General features: G+C 41.1%; 1 protein-coding gene across 1 annotated transcript in view; it reads right to left on the reverse strand.

Moving 5' to 3' along the window:
- The window catches only part of YES1 (YES proto-oncogene 1, Src family tyrosine kinase), a 75,073-nt gene extending 59,660 nt beyond the window's left edge, over positions 1-15,413 (reverse strand). Inside the window, exon 1 of the mRNA XM_060243922.1 lies at positions 14,891-15,413. The gene's annotated coding sequence lies outside the window, so the exon portion shown is untranslated. The remainder of the gene's footprint in view (positions 1-14,890) is intronic.
- Between the last annotated feature and the right edge of the window lie 3,392 nt (positions 15,414-18,805).

Below are 18,805 nucleotides of genomic sequence, written 5' to 3' on the forward strand. Positions count from 1 at the left end.
CCGGGATCAAACTCAGGTCGTAAGCAGAGATTGGACTGCAGTACTGCAGCTTACCACTCTGTGCCATGGGACATATATCAATATATATAGCAATATATCAGACAGCAATTTATTCTGTGGGTTAAATGAGAGATATGCCTTCATATTAAGAACAGAATTAGTTACATTTTTGAACATGTAAAATTTTGACCATTTCACATGCGGCTGTTTTACATGGAATACAGTGAAAAATAAGCTTAGAACAGATAAAAGGAAGTACTTCTTCACCTAAAGAGTAATTAACATGTGGAATTCACTGCCACAAGAAGAGGTGGCAGCTACAAGCATAGCTTCAACAAGGGATTGGATAATACGGAGCAGAAGTTCATCAGTAGCTATTAACCACAAGATATAGACGAAACACTGTCTGGGGCAGTGATGTTCTATATTTTTGGTGCTTGGGGGCAACAGTGGAAGGGCTTCTAGAGTTCTGGCCCTGCTAGTGAATTTCCTGACAGCATCTGGATTTTCACCACTGTGTGACACAGATTGTTAGACTGGATGAGCCACTGGCCTGATCCAATATGGCTTCTCTTATGTTCTTAATAACTAGTTGCCTCTAAACCACCAAGAACATTAGTATAAATATCACTGGTATTCTCAGAGACAATGAGTAATAAGTCAAGGCTGTGTTTCCCTGACAACAGCACATTAGCAAAGAATTGTGGTCAACTGGAAGCATTTATGTCAGTACTAAATGTGCACCACTGAAACAAAAAAAGCCCTAAACCATTATTTCACAAACTCTACACATATAAAGTGTGCTAGGTAAATGGAAATATAGTGTGAAACTGGGGCATATGGCATGCACAGAACTAGTACTACATTCATTGCACTGTTTCAGTGGTTCCCAAGCATTGACACTAGATTGCAATCAAGCACACTGGGCATATTTCTTAATAAACATGGTTAGGATCAAGTTGAAAAAGCTTTTAAAAACTGTTTTTAAAAACACGTATCATGTTAATCTAAGACGAATAAACCTAGAAGTTAGGCAAGAATCTAAGATGTAAGTCTTTTTCATAATCTTAAAATAACCCAGTTGCAATTCTAAAACATTTTTCTTAATTTCAAAGCTTGAAGCTTTTGTAAGCTATTACCAACCTCCAATTTATAGTAGGATTTATAGCAGGATAGAATGCTGTAGAGCAGAGCCCCGAGTGCAGAGTGGTAAACTACAGTATTGCAGTCCAAGCTCTGCTCATGACCTGAGTTCGATCCTGGTTGAAACTGGGTTCAGAAAGCGATCTCAAGGTTTACTCAGCCTTCCATCCTTCCGGGGTCGGTAAAATGGTACCCAGCTTGTTGGGGTAAAGTGTACATGACTGGGGAAGGCAATGGCAAACCACCCCATAAAAAAGTCTGCCCTGAAAACACTGTGATACGACATCACCCCAGAGTCGGAAATGACTGGTGCTTGCACAGGGGACTACCTTTACCTTTTAAAATGCTGCAAGTTAGAGAAATCAGTTGGTAGAAAGTTTTATACAAGCACTCTTAAAAAACCACTCACTTGTACTAATAATGCATGGGGAAGTCAATGGAACAAAACCAATGTTATTTCAATTCTCAGAGTATGATAAAAACTGTAATTTCTGAGTTAAATGTTTGAACAAGTTCCTGTTCTGCCAGCCCACATTCCATACCATCACTCAAATGCAGTTGTCACAGGATATCTACAGGGAAGTCCCTGATGGAATGGAGGCTGACATGGTCACTCATAGATTTTTTAAAGGATTTTGTTAAGTTGTCAGTTCATTTATTTTCTCAGACACTGCCCTGTCTGCTTATATAGGACAGCCTCACTTGGTGACAGTTTCCTGTGATTACTCCATTATCACAGCAGCTGTCGATGGATCCCAGTGGCAACAGACCTTCCACATGACAGGTTTCTCTGCATTTTCTCTGCCTCACTCCCAATGTGAGGGGAGGGATGGTGAGGGAGGGACAGTGGCTCAGTGGTAGAGCATCTGCTTGGGAAGCAGAAGGTCCCAGGTTCAATCCCTGGCATCTCCAAAAAAGGGTCCAGGCAAATAGGTGTGAAAAACCTCAGCTATACTCAGCTTGAGACCCTGGAGAGCCACTGCCAGTCTGAGAAGACACTACTGACTTTGATGGACCAAGGGTCTGATTCAGTATAAGGCAGCTTCATATGTTCATATGTTCAATGAGGTCATTCTCCCCTACCAGTATGTGGGTGAGGTGGCTTTTCCAAGTTTTTCTTCAAGTCAGTAACTGATGTATCATTATACTTAGGGTTTGTAGAATCTTTCGGGATCAAGTGCCGTGTTCTACTGGAGAAAGTTTTCCTTCCAGACGTTTCGTTCTCAGCTGCGGAGAACATCCTCAGTGGCGTTGCAGCCGGAGCAGGCGCTCAGACCTTCTTGGCTGCTGTGCATTGAGTGGAGCCAGGGCTGCTGGAGAGCTGCTATTTCTAGGCTGGAGGGGGTGTGGTGAAAGGGCAATTGGTTTGTGGATATGCAAATTGTTTGGTGGGGCTTCCTGGAAGGGTAGTGATAAGGAAACTGGCTGTTGAATGTGCCCATTGTTCTGTGTTAATTGCTGGGAAGGTTGGAAGGGGTTTGAAGATAAGGAAGATGGAAGAAGGTCTGAGCGCCTGGAACGTCTGGAAGGAAAACTTTCTCCAGGAGAACACGGCACTTGATCCCGAAAGATTCTACAAACCCTAATGATGTTACCAGCCGTGAAAACCTGAAATCTTTGATATCATTATACTGTTAATGTTAGCTATTGATTTTATAAACCTCAACACGAACCTCCATTGGCATAGGAAAATGTTCACCACAGGCAATATAGCACCACTGCTGATGGGATCAGGAAATTCCACACTATTTTACATCCATGACAACCATCTTGATATGTCTCAAAACAATGCAGCAAAGCGGAAGTGGTGGTGGTGGTGGTGCAAGGAATCCACTTCTCCAATAGCACAGGAGCACCATTGTGGTATTAGACCCTTTGACTTTTCCATCTGAGTTATATAAAATCACATCTGTCACAAACCTGGGATTATAATTTATTTGGAAAATTTCTAATACACCACAAAAGTTAACAACTAAAAACCTTGCATTAAAAACTGAGCAACAGCACAAAAACAGCATAAAGCACTGAACAGATTAGAATGAGTTTCACGTAACATTTATCTGGTAAGATTTAATTAAAAGCTCTTTAATTAAACGCCTAGGTATAGCAAAATTGGCATGGTGCATAAAGGAGAGTACAGTGAGTGACAGGTAAGTCTTGAAGTGAAGGGCCACTACTGAAAAAGCCTTGAGTATAGTCTCTGAAGGTGAGGAGACAAACAGCAGAGTTTGTGAAGATCTTAGCTGGCAGGCTGTACTGTGCAGGATAAAACAGTCAAGTACCCTTATCCCAGTTGTGCCTGGTAACAGATGGGCAGCCAATGCAGATTTTTTAGCACAGGAGTGATATGATCTCTGTAGGCTTGCCCTAACAACTGCTTGGCTGTTGCATTTTGGATGATGTTTCCAGTCAGTTTTCACAGGCAGCCTCATGTAGAGTTTATCACAGGAACCTTTGTGTGATCAGATCATGGATCACCATAGCCAGATCAGCCATAGTTGGCATATCCACCGAAGGAGATGAAAGGCACCATGTGTCACAGCACAAAATGATCAACATATGGCCAGAATGCAGCAGCACCTCTAAAGATGAATCTGCTCCTTCTGGAGGAATGCAGCCCTCACCAGAACAGGCTGATTGGTCAGTTTTTGAGCAGCTTAGTCTTGTCTGGATTGAGTTTCAGTTTAATAGCTCTCATTGGCCTATTCATCATCTTACCTACTTACAATGCAGAGATTGCAATTAAATCAGTTTATTTTCTCCTACAGTTTTTAACTTCTGGTTTAAACACAAGAAGGCCAAATTCACAAATGTACAGTAATTAAGATTTCTGGATAATAGATAAGAATTCCAAATAATTAAATAATTTGGTGTAGAGGGGGGTTCTCAGAACTTGCATTTTGAACACAATCAAGGTACATTCCAAATGAATGCAGTACTATATATTGTGTGTTCATTTTCCATTTAAATAAAAAGTAAGTCTGCTGGATTGGTCATAAAGCTCATTTAGTTCTGTTTCTCACAGGGCTAGTCAGATGATTCCAGACAGCTAACATGGCATATGAAGGAAGATAGTATGATATAGCTCAAGCTCATATCTTGAAAACTAAGCAGGTTTGGTACTTGGAAGGGAGACTATCAACGATGACTGTGCAGAGGGAGGCACCTCTGCTTCTCACTTGCCATGAAAGCCCCTTGCTGGGATTGCCATAAGTAAGCCATGACCTGACAGCACTCTTCACATAAACAACATGGCATGAAGACAAAAGCCCTCATTCGCCTTTTCTATCCTTCTCCGGCAGCTAGTATTGGAAAAAATTATCTCTAATTTGAATGTTCCATTCAGCAGACATGGTTAACACTCATTATCAGACATATTCTTTGCAAATATGTCAAGTCCTCTGTTAAAATAATCTAAACCAGTGGTCATCACCACTTCTTTGGGCAGCAAACTTCAGACATTAATTAAACATTATGCAAAGCAATGCTTGTCCAAACTGAATCTATTGCCAATCAGCTTCATGGAATGTCCTGCCGATTTTTGTGACAGAAGAGCTGGACAAAAAAGGTTTCTATAATCTATGCATAGCTTTATTAAAAACTAAGCCATTTTCTTTCTAAAATATTTTCTTCACACAGAAAATACTCCTTTTTTTTTTTTTTTTTTTTCCAGAGTTTATTTATTGTAAATTTTAGAACTTGTTATATAAAGAAGACACATGAATAATACAGAACTAAGCATATATCTAGTTAGAGAGTGAATTGAGTTACATGATTCAACCATTCATTAAACTCTATTATATTTAATCAATAATTCTATATATTCAACTATTTATCTTCAAAAGCAATCATATTTCCTGTCCTTAAATAAAATTTTTCCCAAATCTTAATGGCCTCACATTTTGATCTCCCTCTTACCATATTTGAGAGGATATCCATTTCTGCTACATTCAGAATCTTTTGTATTAACTCATCACGCCGTGGAATTATTTTTTGTCTCCAAACTGAGGCATACAAAATTCTCGCCGCCGTTACCATGTATATTACAATATATTCATCCTCATGTGGTACTTCATTTCGAACCATCGACAGTAACATTATCTCTGGTTTAAATCTAATATTCTTCTTTAAAACTTCTATTAACAGTTTATGTACCTCAATCCAATATCTTCTGGCCTGCTCACAACTCCACCACAGATGGAAGAAGGAACCTGTCCCTGAATTACATTTCCAACATTCTGGAGGGATGGAGGGGTTTATTTTGTTCAATTGTATCGGTGTGACATACCATCTATGAAAAAGTTTAAAAGCATTTTCTCTGAAATTTATCGGTTTGATGATTTTATAGCTGTTTCTCCAAAATAGACCCCATTGCTCTAACGTAACAGATCTCTTCAAATTCTTAGCCCATTTTAGCATTGTTTCTTTAATTATTTCATCTTCTAATTTAATTTGCAAAAAATAATTATATACCTTCCTAATTATTTTATGTTTTCCACCCATTAAAATCTTATCAAAATCAAAATTCTGTTTCGTAAAGCCTAGTATTTTATCTTTGTTATATTTAGATGTGATCTGAAGCATGCTCCACCAATCTATCTTGACCCCTCGGGTCTCTAATTCCTCTTTTTCCCTCAATTTGTCCTTGTCGTCCAATAAATCATTGTATCTCATCACTTTTGCTGATTGCCAAAGTTGTGGTAAGATTGCAGCCTCTTCAGGTGCAATCCATCTTGGTGTCTTGTCCCCATATATCTTATTCTTAATTTTATTCCAGCCTTCATACAAGGCCTTTCTAATCAGATGATTTTTAAAGTATGTCTGTGGCTTTTTAACATACCATAGATTGGAATGCCAACCCGTTTGCAGGTCAAATCCTTCTAGTGCTAAAATACGTCTGTCTTCTAAGGTTACCCAATCCTTTATCCATACAGTCAAACATGCCAAATGATATACTTCTATATCAGGCAGGGCTAGGCCACCATTCTGTTTTCCATCAGTTAATATTTTCCACTTAATTCTGGGTTTTTTCCCCCGCCAAAGAAAGACTCTAAATTGTTGATTAAGTTTGATAGAAAAGGGTTTCTTCATCGCAAAACCAATCATTTGTAAAAGAAATAAAGCCTTTGGCAGCAGCCCCATTTTAATCAATTCTGCCCTCCCCATGAAGGACAGTCCTAAATTACCCCATTTTTTAACCAACAACTCTACCTCTTTAAGTAAAGGACTATAATTATTTTCATAAATGGAGCTGCATCTATTAGTCATTATTATGCCTAGGTACTTAACTTTTTTTTCAACTTTGAAACCCGTTCTTCTGCCTATATCTAAAGTTTCTTGTTGAGTCATATTTTTCGTTAGAATTTTTGTTTTTTGTTTATTAACTTTTAGGCCTGACAACTCACCAAAATCACTTAATTCTTTTAAAACCTCTTCTATTGCTAGCATTGGGTCTTGTAAAATTAGCACCATATCGTCCGCATAGGACAATATCTTATATTCTTCTCCTCTTGTTTTAAGACCAGTTATTTTCTTGTTATCACGTATAACGTTATTCAGGACTTCTAAATATAAGATAAATAGTAGAGGGGAGAGTGGACAGCCCTGTCTAGTCCCTTTAGCTAATATTATATCATCTGTTTGTTCTCCGTTTACTATTATCTTAGCAACTTGTCTGTCATAAATTGCCTGAATGTTATTAATAAAATCTTGCCCAAAATCCATTCGCTCCAAAATTTGAAACATAAAATTCCAGTCTACGTTGTCAAATGCCTTCTCTGCATCTATAAATACAAAGGCCACTTGCTTATCTCGATTACTTTCATAGTATTCCATGGCATTTAAGAGCATACGTATATTGGTTCTCATAAATCTCCTAGGTAAGAAGCCGGCTTGGTCTGTATGTATTAAGGTAGACAATATTTTTTTTAATCTATTAGACAAAATTAAAGAATATATTTTATAGTCAACATTTAGTAGAGATATTGGGCGGTAAGATCTAACACACAGAAAATACTCCTAACCACTGATCATTTTGGGTGCCCTTTTCTACATGCTTTACATCTTCACTGTATCTTTTGAAATGGGGAAGCCAAAACAATATTCACTGCTGCCACACACAGAGTCAAAATTTCCTATAATAATGACCTATTCATTATGATTCCAAGATCCCCTCCCTCAAGTTAGTCACCACCAGCTCAAATCTTTAAATGCAGTTGACCCTAAGATTATGATATATACTAATGATGATAGACAACAGAATTTTACAGCCCCCATAACAAGTCTTTACACTAACATAACTGGCTATTTTGTAGCTCTTTTGCTAAATTTGGAAACTTCATCCAAAGTTCTTTGAAGTTTGGTGCAACCTGAATTATCTGGTGTTATAGGTAAAGTCACCTGATAATCTAATCAAAGTATATACCTCTGGTCCCCAATACTCACTGCACTTTCAGAGCAATTCTAAACAGGTCTATTCTGAATCATACTCATCTATGCAATCAGGCTTACTCTCAGGAAAGTGTTCTTAGGATTGCACTGTTTGAGTCTCATTTTGGGAGCAAAGTACTCTACAAATAATATAAACAAATATTAAGATGAATGTTCTATAACCAGCTTTTTCAACTTCAAATGGTGGTGACTGGTTCACCTTTTTGTCTCCTTCTTTACCATATGTGATCCTGGAAACAGACTGACTGCACTCCATACTGCTGTCTATTTTTATTTCTTTTAAAAACATCATATACCAGAGTTTACTCATTTTAATGTGGCTCTGGCATTCTTTTGAAGACAAATCAGAATGTAGACAATGTGTCCTAGCCTCATCTGGCATCACACTGGGAAAAGAGAGAAGAAAATTTATCAAGTAGAAGTGGAGACCACATCTGGGCTTTGCTCCGGTTCACACTTTAGCCCAGTTTATGCACAGCCCACCACTGAAAAGGGATTGCCTCTGCACAGCTGGCAAACAAGGGCCCTTTATGCACTGACAGCTTAAAGCGGAGAATCCCAGCAGCCAAGCCTTTAAGCTTGACTTCAAATTTGTGTGCCTGCCTTATGTGCTATTCTTTTTTTCTCCAGTGTATTTATTCTGTGGCTGCAACCAAAAACTGCGGTTTTTCTTAACTGGGGTGGGAACATCACTTGTGACATGTGGAGAGTGGCATTCAAAAGTTGTTTTTTTAAAAATTCATGTAATTGTTCTATTGCAGCTGCACTGTACTGTCCATCAAGCACCTCCCATTTGAATCCTCACGGTCCAGGTTTAGTGCATGCCTTTTAGCACTAGTTTGTTGAATGAAAGGGAACTGAAAGAAATGCAGGGGGTGGGGAGGGAAATTCACTCTTGAAACTGACCAGGCTTTTTCTGAAATGTACAAGCAGCTGAGACGCCCTATTTCCATATTACAGGGGGTTTCTCAGCTGTGTTATCAGCCACAGTGAAAACGGGAAAGAGTCACATGATCTCATAATAGGGGGGAACAAGTTAAGTGTACAGAATGCATGGCAGAAACCACTGGCACTGAAAGCTGTGATTCTTGGCAATGTGTGTGTGCATCTGAATTCCCAGCTGCCTTCTGAAACATCAGTGGAGTGGGACAATACTTGGGTCCAGGATGTAGAGGATGAAAGTCAAGTGTTGATGTTTCAAAAGGCAGCTTGGCATTTGCTTTCATGTACCTGGTCACTGCTTGCTTGTTTAGGCTGAAAACAATGCAAAAGTTCTCCCCTCTTGCAATCTCTCCCCCCACAATTTTTTTCCATTGCAGAAAAGAGTGGTGGATGATGGTGAGAAAATTTAAAATAAAAAGGTCAGCAAATAAGAGCCCAGGAGAAGCAAAGGGGATAGATCCTGCCTTGGCTAGGCACTGCGCTGCTCTCCAGGCTGGCTTTGTCTCTCCTTCGCCAGCTCCTCCAGCAGGCACCCTGCTGCCTCTTCCTGCTCCTCCTTCCAGCTCAGGCATCACCTCTCTCCAGATGCACAACATGGTGGAGAGAGAGGAAAAGCAGCAGCCACCTACCCTGCTGCTTCCTCCACTGCTTCCTCCTCCTTTCATCTTGGCTTGGCTCTGGCATGGCCCACTACCGCTGCTTTTCCACTCCCTTCTTCCTCAGCCAGGCAGCCACAGCAGCAGCAGCAGCAGCTGTGGTGGTGCATTCCAGAGGGCATGTTCTGCTCTCCTCTTTGCTCTTTCTTACCCAGTCTGCCTTCTCACTTTCCTTTGGCATGGAAAGAGCTCTCTCTTGCAGCTGGATTGCCCCTGTAAGAAGGGGCTGCATCCTGCAACTGGGAGTAATTCCTTTTTTTAACAAGTGCTAGACTTATGCCGTTTCTAAAATGAGAGAGAGAGAAAGTAGCATAGAGCTTTACCTGCAGGCAGCCATCAGCTCCCTCCCACAGTAAGCCTAGTTGGGAAGCCTTCTCCTGCTGCCCAGTTTAAATTGGGAGGCACAAGAAGGCTGCTCAGCCAGGCTCACTATGCCAGCAAGGACCTGATGGTTTGTGACAGGCGCAGCTCCATACTGCTTCTCCAGTCAGCCTGCCCAGTTTAAACAAAACTTATACATCCCTAGTCCTCCCCACCCCAAACAAGGTGCAGTTTTAATATTACATGAAAGATACAAAGCGGGAGGAACAACCTCAATATAGGCAGTGGAGGAGTGGCCTCTAAGGGGTGGGAAAAGTGCAGGGAAGTAAAATCTAAGGGAATGTTTATGCTTTGAATTGCCTTTGGCTTGGAACAGAAGTGATGGGAAACATCACTACAAAACTACATACAGAAAAGCCAGGGATACAGTGAATGGAAAGCAAACTGAGAGCTGAAGGGACAAAAATCAGTGCAGAATGAACAAAATAACCTGAGCTGAAACCTTGGCGGGGGGGGGGGGGGGGAATGCAGAACAAAACAGAAAACACAACTGAGTTGCACGGGAAAGCGAGGAAAATACTGGTGCAGAAAGGGCCTATATGACAAGTTGAGAGGGACTTCCACTGTCCTTTTTGCCTATTTCCCTTCTATGTAAAACTAAAAAAAATGAGAAAATAAAAAGGCAAAATCTGATTTCCATTCCAGATATCAAAACAACTTCTTTGAATGATTATTTGCAAAGCAGCAAACACTATGTAAGCTTTTTATACTGATTCTCTTTTGGAGGGGGGGAATATTCCCCAGCTATTGTTAGAGAGGACAGCATCTATGGACAGAGAGCTTTCACCAAATGATTTCTTTAATAATTGTAGATTATTGTGTGTAAAATTTAGCTTTTAGCCTTCTGTATAAAAAAAGTATATGCTCCAGATCTGTTGAAAAAAAAAGCTTTATCATGTATGCTGTCCTGAGCTTCTTTGAAGAAGGGCAGAATAAAGGTACACTAATACATGCATAAATAAATATTTTCCAAACAGATTATAGACACTCCTTGCCTATTTTTGAGGGGGGGATCCATGTCAATAATCCATTTCATGCACTATTTGATGGCTCCTCTGTGGTTTTTGAAACGATTGCTCTAATATCTGAAAAATGGCAAGTGATTTTAGTAAACACACTGTTTATATGCATAGTTTTCATAGTACATTGTTTATATGTTATGTGGCTGAAAAGCAGTGAAAGCTTTTGTAAATTCCAATCACTGATAAGTCATAAAGGTGACAATGAAAACCTATTTGTTATGGATAGGTCTGGCACCAAATTTCTGGGCTGGCTCCTAGATTCAAAGACAGTTTGTCAAGACCTATGCTAAGTTTACACAGTAGTTTTTAAAGGAGCGCTACAGGTTTTTGTAAGTTCAATTATATGATATATCTATCAGGACGACTGGCATGTCTGTCAGTACTCTCTAACACCAAAACATTGTTGAAATAGAACATTGCTGAAATAGCCGTGCCAATTCTTCCACATCAAGGCTTGTTCCTCCATACATTTAATAAACCTTTAATAATGCTTTCTTCCAAGATCTCTAAAACATGTAAGCCCACAGGTCTGTACTTTTCTGGTTTCATCTGAGTTACCTTTTAAAAAAACATTAGCCAACTTCACTTCTGTAAGGAAGACAGTCTTAGGAACTCAAAAAGTGTAAGGAACTCGGAAGCGAACTTCAGTAAAATATGCAGGATCATATTTTACTAAAACAAAATAGGAGTCAATTGCACCTTTAAGACCAACTTAGTTTTATTTAAGTTGGTCTTAAAGGTGCAATTGACTCCTATTTTGTTCTATTATTTATTATTTTATTTATTACTTTAAATTTCTATCCCGCCCTCTCCGCAAGCGGACTCAGGGCGGCTGACAACATTCATATTCTCAAGTTAAAACCAATAAAACATAATTACAATTAAAACTTTTAAAAACCATTTCATGGTGCTGTGTCACTACAATATAAGCGAGTTCTTATTTTCTGACGGTGATCACCTAGAATTCTACATGATGTCGGGTGGCAGTTCTCTCCCGGTTAGATATCAAAGGCCTGTCAAAACAATTCGGTTTTACAGGCCCTGCGGAAAGTGGAGATATCCCGCAGGGCCCTTATGGCCTCCAGGAGAGCATTTCACAATCATATACAACCTAGCCTCCTTTGGTCCAGTGATGGACAATAGATTTTTTGTCCCTGAATGCAGTGCTCTCTGGGAAACATGTGGAGAAAGGCGGTCCCATGCTGGTCTACTACTTCATACCAACACGGCTGCCTATTTGGATATATTTTACTAAAGTTCACTTCTGAGTTCCTTACAAATTATCAGGTGAATACCACCCAGACTAAGCAAGCCTGTATCTCAGAGAAATCCAAAATCCAAATTCTTTTGCTTGTTCTGCTAAATATAGCAATGTTCTCAACAGTATAACAGTCAGACTCACACAAGCACTCCAGGTTTTGCCCAGCTCACAGGTCCTAGCACTGCACAACAGTTTGGTTGCACCCCAGCCACCTTTTAAAAGGAAAAGCTTTGAAGGTTTCAGAGCAATCTTAGTCTGCAACATTTTGAACTACTGTGACAGTTCAGCAGTCCAAGACTGCAACTCTACACATTCACCTAGAAGTAAATGTGTAGAGTAAAATCTATTAACACCTATATCTGAACAAATATGTATTGGATCAGGTTCTAGATACACAGTTTTAGTTTTTTATTCACTAGGTCTTTAAAAGAAAGTAGACTTGTAATATAAAGGATAAAGCAGCAGGTGATATCAACTGGGACTGAGTCACATCAGATTATACTAACCTTGATAGAACAATGGTCTGAATCAGTATAGCAGCTTCTTGTGTCTCAAAGGGTGTTTTCGCACTCACGTTTTACTGGCGCCACGACCCTCCTGACGCCGGCGAATCTGCATGGATTTCGCAACAGAAGCGCCGGCGCTCCCAGAAGCACCGGCGCTTTCCGTCGCTAAGCCAGCGCAAACGTTTTCCTGCATCTTTGCGATTTCCGTTTGCGCTGGCTTAGCGACGGAAGTAGCCGGCGCTTCTGGGAGCGCCGGAGCTTCTGTTGCGAAATCCATGCAGATTCGCCGGCGTCAGGATGGTCGTGGCGCCAGTAAAACGTGAGTGCGAAAACGGCCAAAGCTAACAACAGACATATACAACGTTCATTATCATATACATTTGTAAATGTAACTGAGCATTATACAATTGCTGTTTGAAAACTCAGTGAATTCTCTAATCTCTACTTTGCTTCGTTTGTATCTCAAATATACTCCTAATCCAAGATCACAAACGTCATTCTACAAAATATACAGATCTGCCTGATATTGTGCATGGGGTTCAAGGGATAGTCTTGTCTAGGGCTTTTTTTTCAGCTGGAGACCAAAGGAGCAGAGCTCCACCTGAGCTGGCCAGGGCTCCGGCTGGCCTGACCCGCCATGCTGCAGCCACATGTTCCCAGGCCAGGTGGTGTGGCCTAATATCCAAATGAGTTCCTGTTGGGCTTTTCTTTTTTTAAAAAAGCACTGGTCTTGTTGCAGGCACAATGCCTATAGCACATTAGGTTTATATGTGCTAACTGCAGAACTAAGGTCCAAAGAGGTTAATGATTTCATTATTCCATAAAGAAATGTACTAAATCAATGCAATGTTTAATACCACATTAAAACCACATTGAAAGGTATTAATATCGATATGATTTTCTTCATTAGTTTTAAATCCAGTTTAAAATCATGGTGAAAAGTGTTTCCAGACTGTTTTTCCAAGTAAACAGTATTTAAACTTGTCATAGCAACACTCTCATCACTACAACATACTCATACAAGCACTTCTACATGTGCTCCAGGTTTTGCCCAGCCCACAGGTCTTAGCACTATGCAGCAGTTTGTTTTCAAAGTTGAAGTGTTCATATATTTATAAAATGGGCAATAAGTTTATTAGAAAGCACCCAGGCCACCTTTTCAAAGGAAAACCCTTGAAAGTTTTGGAACATTTGTTAATACCTCTTCACGTAGTATATCTCAAAGTATAACCTTACAGCAAATCACTAAAGTTTCTACATTTTTATTAGACATGTTTCTTAACCTAAATAATTTCTAAAGTATATGATTTCCAGTGCCACCCTAAGTAGAGTTAACCCCTTCTAAGCCCTTAATGGTCTCATAGTACCATCTAAGAATACTTTCCTGGAAATAAGCCCTACTGTATAGACCTGAGTAGGACTCTGAGCAGACTCTATCCACAACCACTAAGAACGTTTACTCAGAAATGAAAAGTAGTCTATCCAATGTGGCTTACTTCCAGAAATGTGTTTTCAGCACTGCCTTAAGTTATTAGAACCTTATCTCTAGCACAGTGCATTGGCAAACAACATACATATGTATCAAGACCAGTGTACAGTGTAAGAATCAATTTTCAATTTCCTTGTTTATGTGAATTTGAGCTTCCAGTCACAGTGATAATTTTTGTTGCAAATATATGGTGTTATATAAAATTTGTGTTATGATAAATCATACAAAACCAAGTTAACATTTAAAAAGTGCTGACAAATCAGCCTATAATAAGTAGGAAGATATGCTTAAAGAAAGTACAGAGACAGACGATCCTTACAAACTAACCACAAGCAGCGAGTTACAAAGCTGAGAACATTAAAATGAGAGGAATGAAAATAAACACTGAATGCTAGAATCCACCTTTCCTCTTTCCTATCATTCCTTTCCCAAATCCAAGTGTAACAATGGAACTTGTTGGGGCAGTCAATCAAATCAAGGGAGTGAGGGGGCAGACCTTCTGTTCGGAACAGTTGTTACCAGGCTTCAACCAGCAAACAGTCGGAAGACTCAGCGCCTACCCGGCTGCTAGTTCTGCACTGGGCGGAGGGGGGGGGGGAATGGGAGGAGACCAACAGTCCCTTGAAAATGCCTTGCGAAGAGGAAACACGGGAAGAGGAAATCCCTGGAAGTATTCCCACACTGTGCACGATAGGTCTCACTCAAACTTGTTTCTGATTTTTTTTTTTTAAACCCACTTGACAAAAGCCAGCGGGTAAAAGGGAGGCGGGAGTTATAGTAAAAGTTTCTGCAAGTGAGAGCGAATACGAGAGGAGGAAGCTGGGGGAGGCCCAACTACCACCGTGACTTGCCAGCCACACACGCTCGGGCAAGAGGCATAACTGGGCAGGGGGTGGCCCGTGCCCAAGGAGAGGGCAGGAAGTTGAAGGGGCGTGCGGGGCCTAGCGCTCTCCAGGCGCCGCCGCCGCCTCCCCCCTTCTCTCCCCGGGAAGGGGCGGACAGGAGGGCAGAGGGCGTGGGGAAGCGCTCGCGACTCTCACCTGCTTTCGCCCGGCCGCTGACTCCAGGGGAAGCGGCGAGCCCCCTCGCTTCTCCCGCTGCTACTCCCTCTCTTCCCGGAGAGCGGGTGGAGGGCGCTCTCGCTTCCGCCTCAAGCCCCACGGAGCCCAGCCGGCCCGGCTACAACTCGCGCTGCCCGCTCCGCAGAGGGGCCGGCGAGAGACCACGTCGCGACTCCCCGCTCCCACCGCCCTCAGCCCCTCCGCGCCGGCTCCATGAGCCCCGGCCGGGATTCCTGGGGCGAAGAAGCCGCTCCTCCGCCGCTTCCAGAGGCTCCGTCACAACCCCAGGCCGAAGGGAGGGGGAGGAGCCGGGAAGCAGGGGTGCTGCTTGCACTTCCACGCGCGCCAGGAGGCGGAGGGGGAGGCGACGGACGGTGGGTCCCCTCAGCCGAGCCCGAGTTCACCATCCCGACCTAACATGGCGGCCGCTGGAGACCCGGAAAGGAGCCGCGCAGCGGGAGGAGGAGGGGGCTGCAGGCAGCAGCTGTTGCTGAGGCGAAGGAGCTCGGGCTCTCACGACGCGACCGCTGATCCTATCTCGGCCGCTTCTCCGCCCGCCCGCGAGCGACGAGCGGCGGCGTCCTCCCAGCAGCCGCCAGGCCCTGATTCACCTGTCCGCTGAGGGGGAGAGCCCCAGGTCTGCAACTCCGAGAGGAAGAGGCGGCAGATTGATGCCTCTCGATGGCAGAGCCGGCCGAGCTTTACTTTGGGGAAGTGTAGCTGGGCGAGAAACGTTGTTGTGAGGGGAGCGAGGATGCAGAACAGGGATCCTAGGGAGCTTTTGTCAAAAGTTCGTGCACAACACAGTTAATCCGTGTCAACTTTGAATGTAGAGAATTCTCTTCCTCCCAGCTTGGCAAATGCTTCCCCTTTTATTCACACGTATGAGAATTGAAGGAGAGGAAATTCCGTACTTTCCCATCAGATCTGACACCTGAGTCTTAACCTCGGTTAACTCCACAGGAAATCCTGTTTCTTCCACTGAGTTAAAGGACTCAGGATTGTTGTGGGGGCCAGGCATTGAATTCATGGAGTTTGAGTTCCCAAAACTAAAACAAAAAGTTTCACATTCAATCAGACTGGATTAAAATGCTTGTGGAACAGTGGAATTTAATATGTTTTTTTTTTAATTAAAAAATCCCAAAGAATTAAAATGAACAATATGTGGATTAAAACTAGCCACCAGCCACTCTAATGCTGTTTTAGGAACAATTATCACTTGGAATTATCTTGGAATTATCACTGCACATTCTGGAATGCCAACCATCTCTTTTATGCACTGCAAAATGGTGTGATAATTAGTAATGGTTCAAAATAAGGTCAACTAATATATCACAACAGAAAAGTTAAGATTGCATAAAATGTTTGTACTGAATGCTGTTTATCCAACCATACAAAATGTGGATGCTCCAGTGATCACTAATTCACACCCAAAATTCCATCTGATGTCATTGTGGTACTGCAACAAATGACACCATGTCAGTCCAGTGCTGTTAAGTGGCTTCTGACTTATGACAACCCTATGATTTAATAACCAAAGTATCCTATTATTAAGAGCCTTGCTTGGGGTTTGCAAACTGAGGGCTGTGGCTTCCTGGGTCTTCCTCTTTTCCTGTAGCCAGGCCCGTAGCTAGGGAGGCCCTGTCCCGATTTCTTTGCAGAAGCCTCTCTCAGGGCCACTGAGCCAGCTCCGCCTCCCTTTCCCCTCCTCGGCCAAGCAGGACAGGAGAGCAAGAGGTGGTGGGTCTTGTGCTTCTTGCAGCCAGTCAGCTGCAAGAAGCAGGAAGACCTGGCCTACTGGCCCTACCTCTTTCTCCCCTCCTGTTCAGTGAGCATGATGGGAGAGCAAGAGGCAGAAGGCCTTTTGGCCCCACCTTTTTAGGCTGGAGGGCTTTAAAGCAATTTGAGTGCCCCCCCCCATTTTTAAAAAGCCTTCTGACCTAAAAAAAATCCTGGTTGCAGCCTGGTAATGGCTTACTTTAGTTTTTGTTGATTTACATTTTAAGTGTAGAGAAGTAAGAAAGGATTTTTTAAAAGTATATGTCGTTATAAATCAAACAAAAGGTCACAGTCATGGTAAATAGCTAAAAATAGCTTTGTTTAACTCAGCTATATAAATTATGGACTGTCTGCTGAGTTAAAACGTTGAATGTTCCCAAACAGCACCAATTCAAATGGCAAGTCAGCCATTTCTGCTTATAAATTTAAGCAACTTTTGAAGTGTTTTTAGCAGGACCTCAATATTATATTGCTAGAGACTCTATATTTTTCCATCTTTCTGTTCAATCTTCACTCCATTGCTTCTTGTCATCTTCCTTTTTTTATTATGGTCCCTCACGTAGTATTAGAATGTATAGTTAAGAGCCTTTTCACAGTCATCACCTCATGTTCTTTATAAAAATAGACACAGATTGCCTTTATAATGAGATTGCTTATGCCAGTGAGGAAATGTGTTCATGTGTTTTACTGTAAATCAGAGAAGCTCAGTGATGAATGTGGGTGAACTTCTTCAGAAATCCATGTTTTTGCCACTACACAATACGTGACTATTTGTTATATTGATTGCAAACAATTATGATTAAAATGTTTAGGGAATAGCAATTTTGCATTAAGTGATCCTGTACGTCACCTTTTAAAGTTCATTTCAGTTACAGATTAGGAATCTGGCTACAGAAAGAAACAAACAACCTACATTTAGATTTCTGTATAACTTTTGTTTAGGGTCAGTGGCTACCTGACCTATGAGTTTCTGGAGCTTCCCTCATTAGTTTGAAATGGAAGGTTTGAATATGTAATAGTGGTAGTCAATAAAATTAATTTTGAGCAGAGAAGGATAAATAACTGAAAATACTACAGAATTTGTGCTTTGTGTTAAACTGCTCACCTGAAACAGGCCAGAAATCTTCATTTTCATTCAGAAATGCTAGTTGTGCTTCTGCTGCTGTGGACAAAAGTGCTGTAGTTAAGCTCCTGTTGATTCTGAAGATCCCCTGTAGCCTATAGCTTTGAACTGGAAAAAGCTCAATTAGAGAACTGAGACTTTGGAGAGAGAAACAAAACATGTAACAAAAGGAATGTGCAGATGTGATTAATCTCTGTGCTATTTATAATAGTCTGGATTTCATTGCACTGCTATTCAAATTTAATTAATTGTAGTCGCTTTTACATTTAGTGGAAGTAATGGATCTGTAGACCCTAAATACTTGAGTTACTATACACAGTTACAAAATTGGTAATAAAAGACCTGCTAGAGAATTCCTGTGAATCAGATGTACTGCATTTTGGCAATATAGTTAGCCATTATTGCGTATTAGAAATCTTTGTTTCCTGCAGTGAAACAGCTAAATTTAGGCTTGATGGAGTTAACATCCTAAACATTATCTTTTGCCTAAAATTAATTATATTATAGTGTTAAGTTGTTAACACTAAAACATTTAAGGCTGTGGTAATATGTACTTAATATAAAGCTCAAATTTAATATAAAGCTCAAATTATCTTCACAGGAATAAATAATTTGCTTCTGTGGAATAATAAAACAGAAGTCTAGTGGACCTTAAAAACTAAACACTTCAGCAAGAACTTTTGTGAATCAAAGCTCACTTTCTCCAGAGTTCTACTAGAATGCCCATTTAGTATAATTTGCAGTGATTTTTTTAAAGTGGTAAAGTTTTAAAAGCCGGCTCCCAAATTTGCATCTGCATTTGCAAAGATGGTAAATTACAAAGTGTGACCCTATTGTGATACATCAAGAGAAACAAAATTACTCTGGTCCAGTCCCATTTGATTACTTGTGGCTAGAGTGTGTTTATATTGCATTCTGTGATTAGGTAGAGATGATGAATGCCAGGTTTGCAGTAAAATCCAGAAAGTTAAAAATATAAAATCCCAGCACCC

This window comes from Heteronotia binoei, chromosome 7 (genome assembly GCF_032191835.1).
Source record: "Heteronotia binoei isolate CCM8104 ecotype False Entrance Well chromosome 7, APGP_CSIRO_Hbin_v1, whole genome shotgun sequence".
Taxonomy (NCBI): domain Eukaryota; kingdom Metazoa; phylum Chordata; class Lepidosauria; order Squamata; family Gekkonidae; genus Heteronotia; species Heteronotia binoei.